This window comes from Sinohyriopsis cumingii, unplaced genomic scaffold (assembly GCF_028554795.1).
Source record: "Sinohyriopsis cumingii isolate HCF-2022 unplaced genomic scaffold, ASM2855479v2 utg000066l, whole genome shotgun sequence".
NCBI classification, from domain to species: Eukaryota; Metazoa; Mollusca; class Bivalvia; order Unionida; family Unionidae; genus Sinohyriopsis; species Sinohyriopsis cumingii.
Window position 1 is genome coordinate 71,327 of NW_028315866.1, and position 13,427 is coordinate 84,753.

A 13,427-nucleotide genomic window follows, 5' to 3' on the forward strand; every position below is an offset into this window, starting at 1 on the left:
ATCCTTTACATCAATCACCACGGTACATTCTTTCCCAAAACGACGAGAAGCTCCTGTCTGTCTATCGATGTTACTCGACATGCCATTCTTATTGTTAGCTATTCCACTGGTGTCATTAGAGTGTGAGTCAGCTCCTTGTGCTGCACGTGCAGCACGACCAGGCTTTGTATTCATTGTCACAGAAAAAAATTTTTTGTGTGGTGGATAAAGTTATCCACACACTCAAAATATATCTCACTTATATATGAATGCGATCAAACAAATCTTATCAACGTACCTGTAACAAATTAAAACAGCAAAAATGTCTATTAAAGGAAAAAAACTTGAAAATTCACGGAGCGATCATCAAACGTGTTTTCCTTCTGATGTCATAACCGGAAGTCTCTATTTTAGAGTCATAAAAGATACTGCTCTATGACAAAAGAACAGTTTGTCAGAAGTGGGATTCGAACCCACGCCGGGAAGACCCGACTGCGACCTGAACGCAGCGCCTTAGACCGCTCGGCCATCCTGACATATGCATTGCAAAGATCCGAGTGCACATAGAGAGATTGAAGGGCGTATAGGTCAGCATACTGAATAGGACTCGTTGAGGCCTAGAATCATCGACTAATTGAATAAATAGTAAGATTTTGTAACAACAAAGATTTTGTAACAGCACAGGATAATCTCCCATCATCTATATTTTTATCTTTGTACTTGTATATTGTGCCTCTAATAATGATAACATTAACTACAAAGTTATTAATGTTTTCCTTGCAGAGAAGTCGATGAGGGAGAGATTCTACTGTAATTTGAATGCATCATCTTAGACCGCTTGTCCATCCTGATCTATCCATTAGTTTTCTGCACCTTATCTCTTAGAAATACAGTGGAAAGGATACATTAAATGATAGAGACAAATGCAAATGTTAAGTAATAGAGAACAATTGAAATATGAAGGAACAGTGAAAACCTCCAATGTAACAGGTAAGCGTTATTGAACAATGTTATATTATGTATGCATACATCCATAGAGAGAGACAGAGAGAGAGAGAGAGAGAGAGAGAGAGAGAGAGAGAGAGAGAGAGAGAGAGAGATGGTGTGTGTGTGTGTGTGGGGGGGGGAAGGGTAGGTGGACGTATATAATTAGACAGGCAGTGGATAGATGGGCATCTTGTTTGTGAATCGCGGGAATATAGCGCCAGCGGGTACTTATATAAAAATGACAATTTCTCATTAACATACAAGAGATAAACTTCTCCTCTCGATAATACCTTGTGCTTATTATAACTGTTTGAGCATAAAGAATAAAAAGGTAACCTTTTTGGGACTCGAATGAATGTGAGTGAAACACTCATGCAGGTAGTATCGCTTTCCCGTCTGTAGATATCCGTGAGATTTGTATGTGTGTGTGTGTCTATATGTGTGTGTGTGTGTGTGTGTGTGTGAGAGAGAGAGAGAGAGAGAGAGGATAACAAGTTAATACATTTGAAGGGCCAGAAAAGCATATTTAACTAAAACAGCTGTTATATGCCAGCATACATGAACGCTGTAAGATTGATGTTTTCTATTTTAGAGTCATAAGAGATACTGCTCTATGACAAAAGAACAGTTTGTCAGAAGTGGGATTCGAACCCACGCCGGGAAGACCCGACTGCGACCTGAACGCATCGCCTTTTTTTTTTCTTTCTTTATTCAAAAACGCTTTGTACAGTATAAAAGTTAAAAATATACAGTCAGTATGTACATAGTAGTTTGTAATGCTATATTACAAAATAATGGTTCTACAATAGTATTTTGTAATGCTATATTACAAAACAATGATTCTACAATAGTATTTTGTTAGGCTATATTACAGAACAATGATTCTAAAATTTTATTGTGTAATGTTATAGTACAAAACAATGATTCTACAATGTAATAAACACTTTATCCTCTTCTATTCTCATTAAAGGATTATCTTTTACAAAATACTTCGTAATCAAAGTCTGATTTTTGTCTTTGTAATGTTGATACGCATATAATATATATTTTCTAGTCAAATATTGGAACAATCTTTCGATGTCTATTTGTTTCCCTAATAAAGACATAATGTTTCTTCTTTTGTAAATGCACAATCGAGCAATGCTCAGAATGTAGTTCAAAAAATAACTATTTACTGATTTTGTTTCTTTGTTATATCCTATCATGAGCATTTGTTCAAGAGAAGTGCTATTGAGAACACCAACTCTACAATTTTTAAAAAGAATCTCAACTATATATACAATATAATTCTTAAAAGAGCTTAATTCAGGACATTTCAAAAACATGTGAAATAAATCCTCTGTTTCCAACTGGCACACTGGACATGAGTCATTATCAATTTTGCCATAGTATTTTAGTCTCTCTTTTGTAAATATTCGATTGTGCATTATTCTATAATCCAAATCTATACAATCTGGGGTCTTGAAAGGTAGGTGTATCAATTTCCAGTATTTATGCTTTTCCAAACTAAATATCTTACTCCAAAAGGAAACAGAAGCTGGTTCTTGAAAAATCAACGTACATAAAAGCTTGTAAAATAGTTGTGTTGTACATAAACAGAGGTCATATAATTTTGTATCAACTCTGAGAAACATATTATTTCTCCCATTGGTTACAGTGGGTTTTGACTCTGTTGCAACAATATTTCTCCAGCCTAATGGTATACTTTCTATTATGCAATTATAGTCTTTTTTTATCTTATCTGTTTTGATCTCAGAATTTGATTTGTATATCATTTCTGGAATAGCTCTATAAGGTAGTATTCCAGGTACAAATTCATATGTAATATCCTGAACACGAACAATTCCTGCTTCTATAAATTCTGCGAAAAACAACGTTTTACCAGCACATGTAATATTAGGATTTAAAAAGAGAGGTTGTTCAAAAACATTCCTCACATCAATATTTGTATCGATATTATTTCTAAGTTTTTCCCATGCATGAAACATTTCTCTGTAAAATATAGGTAGGGTATTCAATTGTTGCTTATTTAAAGACATGAGAAACAACTCTTTGGTCAACCTCATGTTCAGGACAGTAGATAAAAAGTGATCAAAGGTATTTTTCCACATAGCATGGCAATTCACATCAAAGTATCTTTTTAAAAATTTTAGTCTGAATGCATACATTTTCATCTTTATATCAGTTAACTGTAGTCCGCCATTTCGCTTATCACCAATTATTGTATAATAGTGAACCAAATGGGACTTTCCTGACCAGATAAATCTGAGAAATAATTGCTTCAATTCATCAGCAATCATATCAGGAAGAGGCTGAACTGACACTATGTACAATACTCTAGAAACTAATAAGTTATTAACAACTGTTACTTTTCCTTGTATTGTCAAATATCTCTGTGACCACAGTTGCAATAAGTTTTTAATTTTAGACAATCTATCATTCCAGTTCAGTTGCTCACATAACTTTGCACATTTTCCCACATAAGCTCCCAAAATTAAGATGACTTGATCACACATTTGAATTTGTAATTGTTTGCAATAATCATCAGTAAGTTTACCAGATCCAATACACAGAAGTTCTGTCTTTTCCTTGTTCACCTTTGCACCAGATCCTTTACAATACAAGTCAAGTACATTAAAAGATTGATTAATGGATTGTGTGTCCGCTAATGTCAAGGTTGTATCATCTGCATGTTGAAAAACTTTACTTGTATTACTAGACAGTGGGAGTGGAATACCTTTGATAGTGGGATTTGCTTTGATAGCGAGTCCTAAGGGTTCTGCTGCTAATACATATAACATTGCTGATATAGGACAACCTTGTCTGACTGAATTTTTAATTAAAAAGGGTTTCGTTAGATGACCATTGCATTTAACACTACTTTTAATTTCATTATAAAATATCTTTATCCACTGAATAAAATTGTCACCAAAACCGAACTTTCGTAACACAGAAATCAAATATGAGTGGCAAACTCTGTCAAACGCTTTTTCTTGATCAATTTTTAAGATATATCCCTCAAGATTGTCTCTCTCAACCATATCTATAATATCTCTTACAGTGACTATAGTATCAGCAATATCTCTCCCAACTATACAACATGTCTGAGTTTGAGAAATAATTTTGGGTAATACCATTTTTAAACGTGTAGACAAAATCCTTGCCAAAATTTTATAATCTACATTAAGTAAACTGATAGGACGCCAATTTTGCAATCTTCTATTATCCCCCTTATTTTTATAAATAAGTGATATAACCCCAAATCTCATTGATCTCGACATAATATTGTCATTCTTAACACTCTGAAAGATGTGCAACAGAATATCATATATACAATCATAAAATTTACAATACCACTCTACTGTCAATCCGTCCGGGCCGGGGCTTTTATTTTTAGCCATCCCTTTTATAGCTGTATGTATTTCATCAACTGTTATTATGGTATCACACATATCTTTATCCTCATCAGATACAGAACAGTTTACAAAATTTAAAAGTGAATCAGTACAATTATCATCAACAGTTACCGAAGAATATAAATGACTATAAAACTGATGTATTTCATTTAAGATTCCGCTTGTATTTGAAATAATTACACCATCATCATCAATTAATTCATTGATTACATTTTTGTTGTGTCGATATTTCTCAAGATTTAGAAAATATTTAGTATTTCTATCGCTTTCAATTGCCCATTTGGCCTTAGATCTCAATATAGCACCCCGACAAAAATCAGTTTCATAGTCACTTAGCTGATGTTTTAGTTCTTCATATTTGTTAATGTCATATGGTTCTTTATTTGCGACTTTTTCTGAAAATGATTTTAATTTATTTTGCAATGTAAAGTATTCTTGTAATCTTTCCTTATTTCTTCTTGTACAGTATACTTGGGAAAATTTTTTAATTTTGTATTTTACATTATCCCACCAAATGAGTGGTTCACTGAAATACATTTCGTCAGTTTTTCCTTCGGTAAGAATTGATTTCACTCTTTGTACATATTTTTCCTCAAAAAGAACATTGTTATTTAATATCCATAATCCGGGCCCTGTTTCCACTTTGCAGGTATTTAGTTTAAGGTATACAAAAGAATGATCACTAAAGGATGTATCTGCATAATAAATATTTTGCACATTGGAGTGCAATTTTGAGGAAATCAAAAAATAATCTATTCTACTCTGCTTCATTTCGCCTAGTACAACTTGTTTTCTGGAGAAACTACGAGTACTAGGATTTCGTGATCTCCATAAATCGGTAATATTCCTATCATGAATAATTTTATAAAGTTCACGCATTGCTACATCATCAATATGTAAGGCTTTGTTATGTCGATCAATACCTGCTAAAGTTGTATTAAAATCACCAGCCAGGATAGTGCTATCACTAGTACTGTTATGTAAATATGTATTTAGCTTCATGAAAAAGTTAAACTTTTCCTTCACAACATTTGGAGCATAAATATTGATTAAATCAATCACTTTATCATCAATAGCTATTTTAAGATGTAAAATCCTACCCTTTTCAATCATTTCTTGTGTCACCTGATTTCTCAATTCTCTCACTACTAAAACAGCAACACCTGCCCTCCTATTGTCAGCATTACTATAAAATATGTCACCATTCCAAATCTGATTTTCTCTAATACGTTCAACAAACTCATCATCCCAAAAGGTTTCTTGCAATAATAAAATATGGCCTCTTTTCTCTTTAAATATTTCTAAAACAGACTTTAGTTTATTCAAATTACGCAAGCCATTTACATTTAGAGATACAATATTTAAAGCCATGATTATGATGAGTGTATTGAAAGTATTAAAAAATGTTGAGTGTTTGATCATTTCTTCATAGGTGTTCGTCGCATGCTATTCATCTTCATATTAGGTACTGGATTAAACCTTCTCCTTCTCCTTTGTACTACTTTGAAATTTTCGATATTAGTACCGTTTTCTTGACATGTACGTGATTCGTTTGATCTTTCAACAACGTCTGCAGCCATCTTCCTGTCATCATCTGAATCTGTCCCCGATCCATCTCCAATTGTATGATTGTTGTTTACTTCCTCAGATTCTATTTCTACATTGGTCATATCAACTCCAATTCTTTCTTTTTCTTCCCCACTTTCTCCACTCTCATTATCTTTTTTTGCATTCTCAATTTCTTCTTTATCATCTTCGTCACTCTGTAACTCCAATATGTCTTCCCTCATATCATCATCAACTTGCGAATGAATGCCTGTAATGGCCTCTCTGTAACACATACATGTTTGCGCCTCTTTGTGGCATTTGTCGCATATCCTGCATGTACACATAAGAGGAAAACTTCCACAACTTTCACATCTTTGCCTTGTGCAATTTTTTGCTACATGGCCTTGCTCCCCACACTTGTAGCATACAAAATCAGGGCAGTCTTTTATAACATGTCCCGGATCAAGACATCTAGAACATACCTTAACTTGATTATTGTGTAATACTCTAAAGTATTGTTGACCATTGACAGTCTGAAATTTCAGACTGTAAGGCAAGGATTTTACCTGCTGTGGAAATTTACATTTGACATAACGAGTCCCATCAGCCACACTAGTTCCAGGATAATATCTGCGTTGAATGGGAGAAAGAAGTTCTACTCCGTATTCACCGAGCTTCATACTTATATCATCATCTGTGATGTATGCTGGTAAATGAAGAATTGACACAATAATAGTGTCTGAATATAAAAGAGTACAATCAAAGTGTTCACTTCCAAACAAGGTATTATATGCTACTTCCTTACTCGGTAGTGTGACCTCATACAAATTTGCACCTTTGGGCACAACTACATAGACCGACATATCTCCGGTTAATTCTTCTACACTTCTAACAATATCACTTGCCTTTATTTTCTTCACATCCTTTACATCAATCACCACGGTACATTCTTTCCCAAAACGACGAGAAGCTCCTGTCTGTCTATCGATGTTACTCGACATGCCATTCTTATTGTTAGCTATTCCACTGGTGTCATTAGAGTGTGAGTCAGCTCCTTGTGCTGCACGTGCAGCACGACCAGGCTTTGTATTCATTGTCACAGAAAAAAATTTTTTGTGTGGTGGATAAAGTTATCCACACACTCAAAATATATCTCACTTATATATGAATGCGATCAAACAAATCTTATCAACGTACCTGTAACAAATTAAAACAGCAAAAATGTCTATTAAAGGAAAAAAACTTGAAAATTCACGGAGCGATCATCAAACGTGTTTTCCTTCTGATGTCATAACCGGAAGTCTCTATTTTAGAGTCATAAAAGATACTGCTCTTTGACAAAAGAACAGTTTGTCAGAAGTGGGATTCGAACCCACGCCGGGAAGACCCGACTGCGACCTGAACGCAGCGCCTTAGACCGCTCGGCCATCCTGACATATGCATTGCAAAGATCCGAGTGCACATAGAGAGACTGAAGGGCGTATAGGTCAGCATACTGAATAGGACTCGTTGAGGCCTAGAATCATCGACTAATTGAATAAATAGTAAGATTTTGTAACAACAAAGATTTTGTAACAGCACAGGATAATCTCCCATCATCTATATTTTTATCTTTGTACTTGTATATTGTGCCTCTAATAATGATAACATTAACTACAAAGTTATTAATGTTTTCCTTGCAGAGAAGTCGATGAGGGAGGGATTCTACTGTAATTTGAATGCATCATCTTAGACCGCTTGTCCATCCTGATCTATCCATTAGTTTTCTGCACCTTATCTCTTAGAAATACAGTGGAAAGGATACATTAAATGATAGAGACAAATGCAAATGTTAAGTAATAGAGAACAATTGAAATATGAAGGAACAGTGAAAACCTCCAATGTAACAGGTAAGCGTTATTGAACAATGTTATATTATGTATGCATACATCCATAGAGAGAGAGAGAGAGAGAGAGAGAGAGAGAGAGAGAGAGAGAGAGAGAGAGAGAGAGAGATGGTGTGTGTGTGTGTGGGGGGGGGGAAGGGTAGGTGGACGTATATAATTAGACAGGCAGTGGATAGATGGGCATCTTGTTTGTGAATCGCGGGAATATAGCGCCAGCGGGTACTTATATAAAAATGACAATTTCTCATTAACATACAAGAGATAAACTTCTCCTCTCGATAATACCTTGTGGTTATTATAACTGTTTGAGCATAAAGAATAAAAAGGTAACCTTTTTGGGACTCGAATGAATGTGAGTGAAACACTCATGCAGGTAGTATCGCTTTCCCGTCTGTAGATATCCGTGAGATTTGTATGTGTGTGTGTGTGTGTGTGTGTGTGTGTGAGAGAGAGAGAGAGAGAGAGAGAGAGAGAGAGAGAGAGAGAGGATAACAAGTTAATACATTTGAAGGGCCAGAAAAGCATATTTAACTAAAACAGCTGTTATATGCCAGCATACATGAACGCTGTAAGATTGATGTTTTCTATTTTAGAGTCATAAGAGATACTGCTCTATGACAAAAGAACAGTTTGTCAGAAGTGGGATTCGAACCCACGCCGGGAAGACCCGACTGCGACCTGAACGCATCGCCTTTTTTTTTTTTTTTCTTTCTTTATTCAAAAACGCTTTGTACAGTATAAAAGTTAAAAATATACAGTCAGTATGTACATAGTAGTTTGTAATGGTATATTACAAAATAATGGTTCTACAATAGTATTTTGTAATGCTATATTACAAAACAATGATTCTACAATAGTATTTTGTTAAGCTATATTACAGAACAATGATTCTAAAATTTTATTTTGTAATGTTATAGTACAAAACAATGATTCTACAATGTAATAAACACTTTATCCTCTTCTATTCTCATTAAAGGATTATCTTTTACAAAATACTTCGTAATCAAAGTCTGATTTTTGTCTTTGTAATGTTGATACGCATATAATATATATTTTCTAGTCAAATATTGGAACAATCTTTCGATGTCTATTTGTTTCCCTAATAAAGACATAATGTTTCTTCTTTTGTAAATGCACAATCGAGCAATGCTCAGAATGTAGTTCAAAAAATAACTATTTACTGATTTTGTTTCTTTGTTATATCCTATCATGAGCATTTGTTCAAGAGAAGTGCTATTGAGAACACCAACTCTACAATTTTTAAAAAGAATCTCAACTATATATACAATATAATTCTTAAAAGAGCTTAATTCAGGACATTTCAAAAACATGTGAAATAAATCCTCTGTTTCCAACTGGCACACTGGACATGAGTCATTATCAATTTTGCCATAGTATTTTAGTCTCTCTTTTGTAAATATTCGATTGTGCATTATTCTATAATCCAAATCTATACAATCTGGGGTCTTGAAAGGTAGGTGTATCAATTTCCAGTATTTATGCTTTTCCAAACTAAATATCTTACTCCAAAAGGAAACAGAAGCTGGTTCTTGAAAAATCAACGTACATAAAAGCTTGTAAAATAGTTGTGTTGTACATAAACAGAGGTCATATAATTTTGTATCAACTCTGAGAAACATATTATTTCTCCCATTGGTTACAGTGGGTTTTGACTCTGTTGCAACAATATTTCTCCAGCCTAATGGTATACTTTCTATTATGCAATTATAGTCTTTTTTTATCTTATCTGTTTTGATCTCAGAATTTGATTTGTATATCATTTCTGGAATAGCTCTATAAGGTAGTATTCCAGGTACAAATTCATATGTAATATCCTGAACACGAACAATTCCTGCTTCTATAAATTCTGCGAAAAACAACGTTTTACCAGCACATGTAATATTAGGATTTAAAAAGAGAGGTTGTTCAAAAACATTCCTCACATCAATATTTGTATCGATATTATTTCTAAGTTTTTCCCATGCATGAAACATTCCTCTGTAAAATATAGGTAGGGTATTCAATTGTTGCTTATTTAAAGACATGAGAAACAACTCTTTGGTCAACCTCATGTTCAGGACAGTAGATAAAAAGTGATCAAAGGTATTTTTCCACATAGCATGGCAATTCACATCAAAGTATCTTTTTAAAAATTTTAGTCTGAATGCATACATTTTCATCTTTATATCAGTTAACTGTAGTCCGCCATTTCGCTTATCACCAATTATTGTATAATAGTGAACCAAATGGGACTTTCCTGACCAGATAAATCTGAGAAATAATTGCTTCAATTCATCAGCAATCATATCAGGAAGAGGCTGAACTGACACTATGTACAATACTCTAGAAACTAATAAGTTATTAACAACTGTTACTTTTCCTTGTATTGTCAAATATCTCTGTGACCACAGTTGCAATAAGTTTTTAATTTTAGACAATCTATCATTCCAGTTCAGTTGCTCACATAACTTTGCACATTTTCCCACATAAGCTCCCAAAATTAAGATGACTTGATCACACATTTGAATTTGTAATTGTTTGCAATAATCATCAGTAAGTTTACCAGATCCAATACACAGAAGTTCTGTCTTTTCCTTGTTCACCTTTGCACCAGATCCTTTACAATACAAGTCAAGTACATTAAAAGATTGATTAATGGATTGTGTGTCCGCTAATGTCAAGGTTGTATCATCTGCATGTTGAAAAACTTTACTTGTATTACTAGACAGTGGGAGTGGAATACCTTTGATAGTGGGATTTGCTTTGATAGCGAGTCCTAAGGGTTCTGCTGCTAATACATATAACATTGCTGATATAGGACAACCTTGTCTGACTGAATTTTTAATTAAAAAGGGTTTCGTTAGATGACCATTGCATTTAACACTACTTTTAATTTCATTATAAAATATCTTTATCCACTGAATAAAATTGTCACCAAAACCGAACTTTCGTAACACAGAAATCAAATATGAGTGGCAAACTCTGTCAAACGCTTTTTCTTGATCAATTTTTAATATATATCCCTCAAGATTGTCTCTCTCAACCATATCTATAATATCTCTTACAGTGACTATAGTATCAACAATATCTCTCCCAACTATACAACATGTCTGAGTTTGAGAAATAATTTTGGGTAATACCATTTTTAAACGTGTAGACAAAATCCTTGCCAAAATTTTATAATCTACATTAAGTAAACTGATAGGACGCCAATTTTGCAATCTTCTATTATCCCCCTTATTTTTATAAATAAGTGATATAACCCCAAATCTCATTGATCTCGACATAATATTGTCATTCTTAACACTCTGAAAGATGTGCAACAGAATATCATATATACAATCATAAAATTTACAATACCACTCTACTGTCAATCCGTCCGGGCCGGGGCTTTTATTTTTAGCCATCCCTTTTATAGCTGTATGTATTTCATCAACTGTTATTATGGCATCACACATATCTTTATCCTCATCAGATACAGAACAGTTTACAAAATTTAAAAGTGAATCAGTACAATTATCATCAACAGTTACCGAAGAATATAAATGACTATAAAACTGATGTATTTCATCTAAGATTCCGCTTGTATTTGAAATAATTACACCATCATCATCAATCAATTCATTGATTACATTTTTGTTGTGTCGATATTTCTCAAGATTTAGAAAATATTTAGTATTTCTATCGCTTTCAATTGCCCATTTGGCCTTAGATCTCAATATAGCACCCCCGACAAAAATCAGTTTCATAGTCACTTAGCTGATGTTTTAGTTCTTCATATTTGTTAATGTCATATGGTTCTTTATTTGCGACTTTTTCTGAAAATGATTTTAATTTATTTTGCAATGTAAAGTATTCTTGTAATCTTTCCTTATTTCTTCTTGTACAGTATACTTGGGAAAATTTTTTAATTTTGTATTTTACATTATCCCACCAAATGAGTGGTTCACTGAAATACATTTCGTCAGTTTTTCCCTCGGTAAGAATTGATTTCACTCTTTGTACATATTTTTCCTCAAAAAGAACATTGTTATTTAATATCCATAATCCGGGCCCTGTTTCCACTTTGCAGGTATTTAGTTTAAGGTATACAAAAGAATGATCACTAAAGGATGTATCTGCATAATAAATATTTTGCACATTGGAGTGTAATTTTGAGGAAATCAAAAAATAATCTATTCTACTCTGCTTCATTTCGCCTAGTACAACTTGTTTTCTGGAGAAACTACGAGTACTAGGATTTCGTGATCTCCATAAATCGGTAATATTCCTATCATGAATAATTTTATAAAGTTCACGCATTGCTACATCATCAATATGTAAGGCTTTGTTATGTCGATCAATACCTGCTAAAGTTGTATTAAAATCACCAGCCAGGATAGTGCTATCACTAGTACTGTTATGTAAATATGTATTTAGCTTCATGAAAAAGTTAAACTTTTCCTTCACAACATTTGGAGCATAAATATTGATTAAATCAATCACTTTATCATCCATAGCTATTTTAAGATGTAAAATCCTACCCTTTTCAATCATTTCTTGTGTCACCTGATTTCTCAATTCTCTCACTACTAAAACAGCAACACCTGCCCTCCTAATGTCAGCATTACTATAAAATATGTCACCAGTCCAAATCTCATTTTCTCTAATACTTTCAACAAACTCATCATCCCAAAAGGTTTCTTGCAATAATAAAATATGGCCTCTTTTCTCTTTAAATATTTCTAAAACAGACTTTAGTTTATTCAAATTACGCAAGCCATTTACATTTAGAGATACAATATTTAAAGCCATGATTATGATGAGTGTATTGAAAGTATTAAAAAATGTTGAGTGTTTGATCATTTCTTCATAGGTGTTCGTCGCATGCTATTCATCTTCATATTAGGTACTGGATTAAACCTTCTCCTTCTCCTTTGTACTACTTTGAAATTTTCGATATTAGTACCGTTTTCTTGACATGTACGTGATTCGTTTGATCTTTCAACAACGTCTGCAGCCATCTTCCTGTCATCATCTGAATCTGTCCCCGATCCATCTCCAATTGTATGATTGTTGTTTACTTCCTCAGATTCTATTTCTACATTGGTCATATCAACTCCAATTCTTTCTTTTTCTTCCCCACTTTCTCCACTCTCATTATCTTTTTTTGCATTCTCAATTTCTTCTTTATCATCTTCGTCACTCTGTAACTCCAATATGTCTTCCCTCATATCATCATCAACTTGCGAATGAATGCCTGTAATGGCCTCTCTGTAACACATACATGTTTGCGCCTCTTTGTGGCATTTGTCGCATATCCTGCATGTACACATAAGAGGAAAACTTCCACAACTTTCACATCTTTGCCTTGTGCAATTTTTTGCTACATGGCCTTGCTCCCCACACTTGTAGCATACAAAATCAGGGCAGTCTTTTATAACATGTCCCGGATCAAGACATCTAGAACATACCTTAACTTGATTATTGTGTAATACTCTAAAGTATTGTTGACCATTGACAGTCTGAAATTTCAGACTGTAAGGCAAGGATTTTACCTGCTGTGGAAATTTACATTTGACATAACGAGTCCCATCAGCCACACTAGTTCCAGGATAATATCTGCGTTGAA

At 33.7% G+C, this 13,427-nt stretch overlaps 2 non-coding genes across 2 annotated transcripts; both read right to left on the reverse strand.

Annotated features, from left to right (window-relative positions):
- Window positions 1-431: 431 nt before the first annotated feature.
- On the reverse strand, window positions 432-515 carry Trnal-cag (transfer RNA leucine (anticodon CAG)). Its single transcript has one exon. It is a non-coding gene; the product is annotated as a tRNA-Leu (tRNA).
- Window positions 516-7,281: 6,766 nt separating this feature from the next.
- On the reverse strand, window positions 7,282-7,365 carry Trnal-cag (transfer RNA leucine (anticodon CAG)). The gene has a single exon. It is a non-coding gene; the product is annotated as a tRNA-Leu (tRNA).
- Between the last annotated feature and the right edge of the window lie 6,062 nt (window positions 7,366-13,427).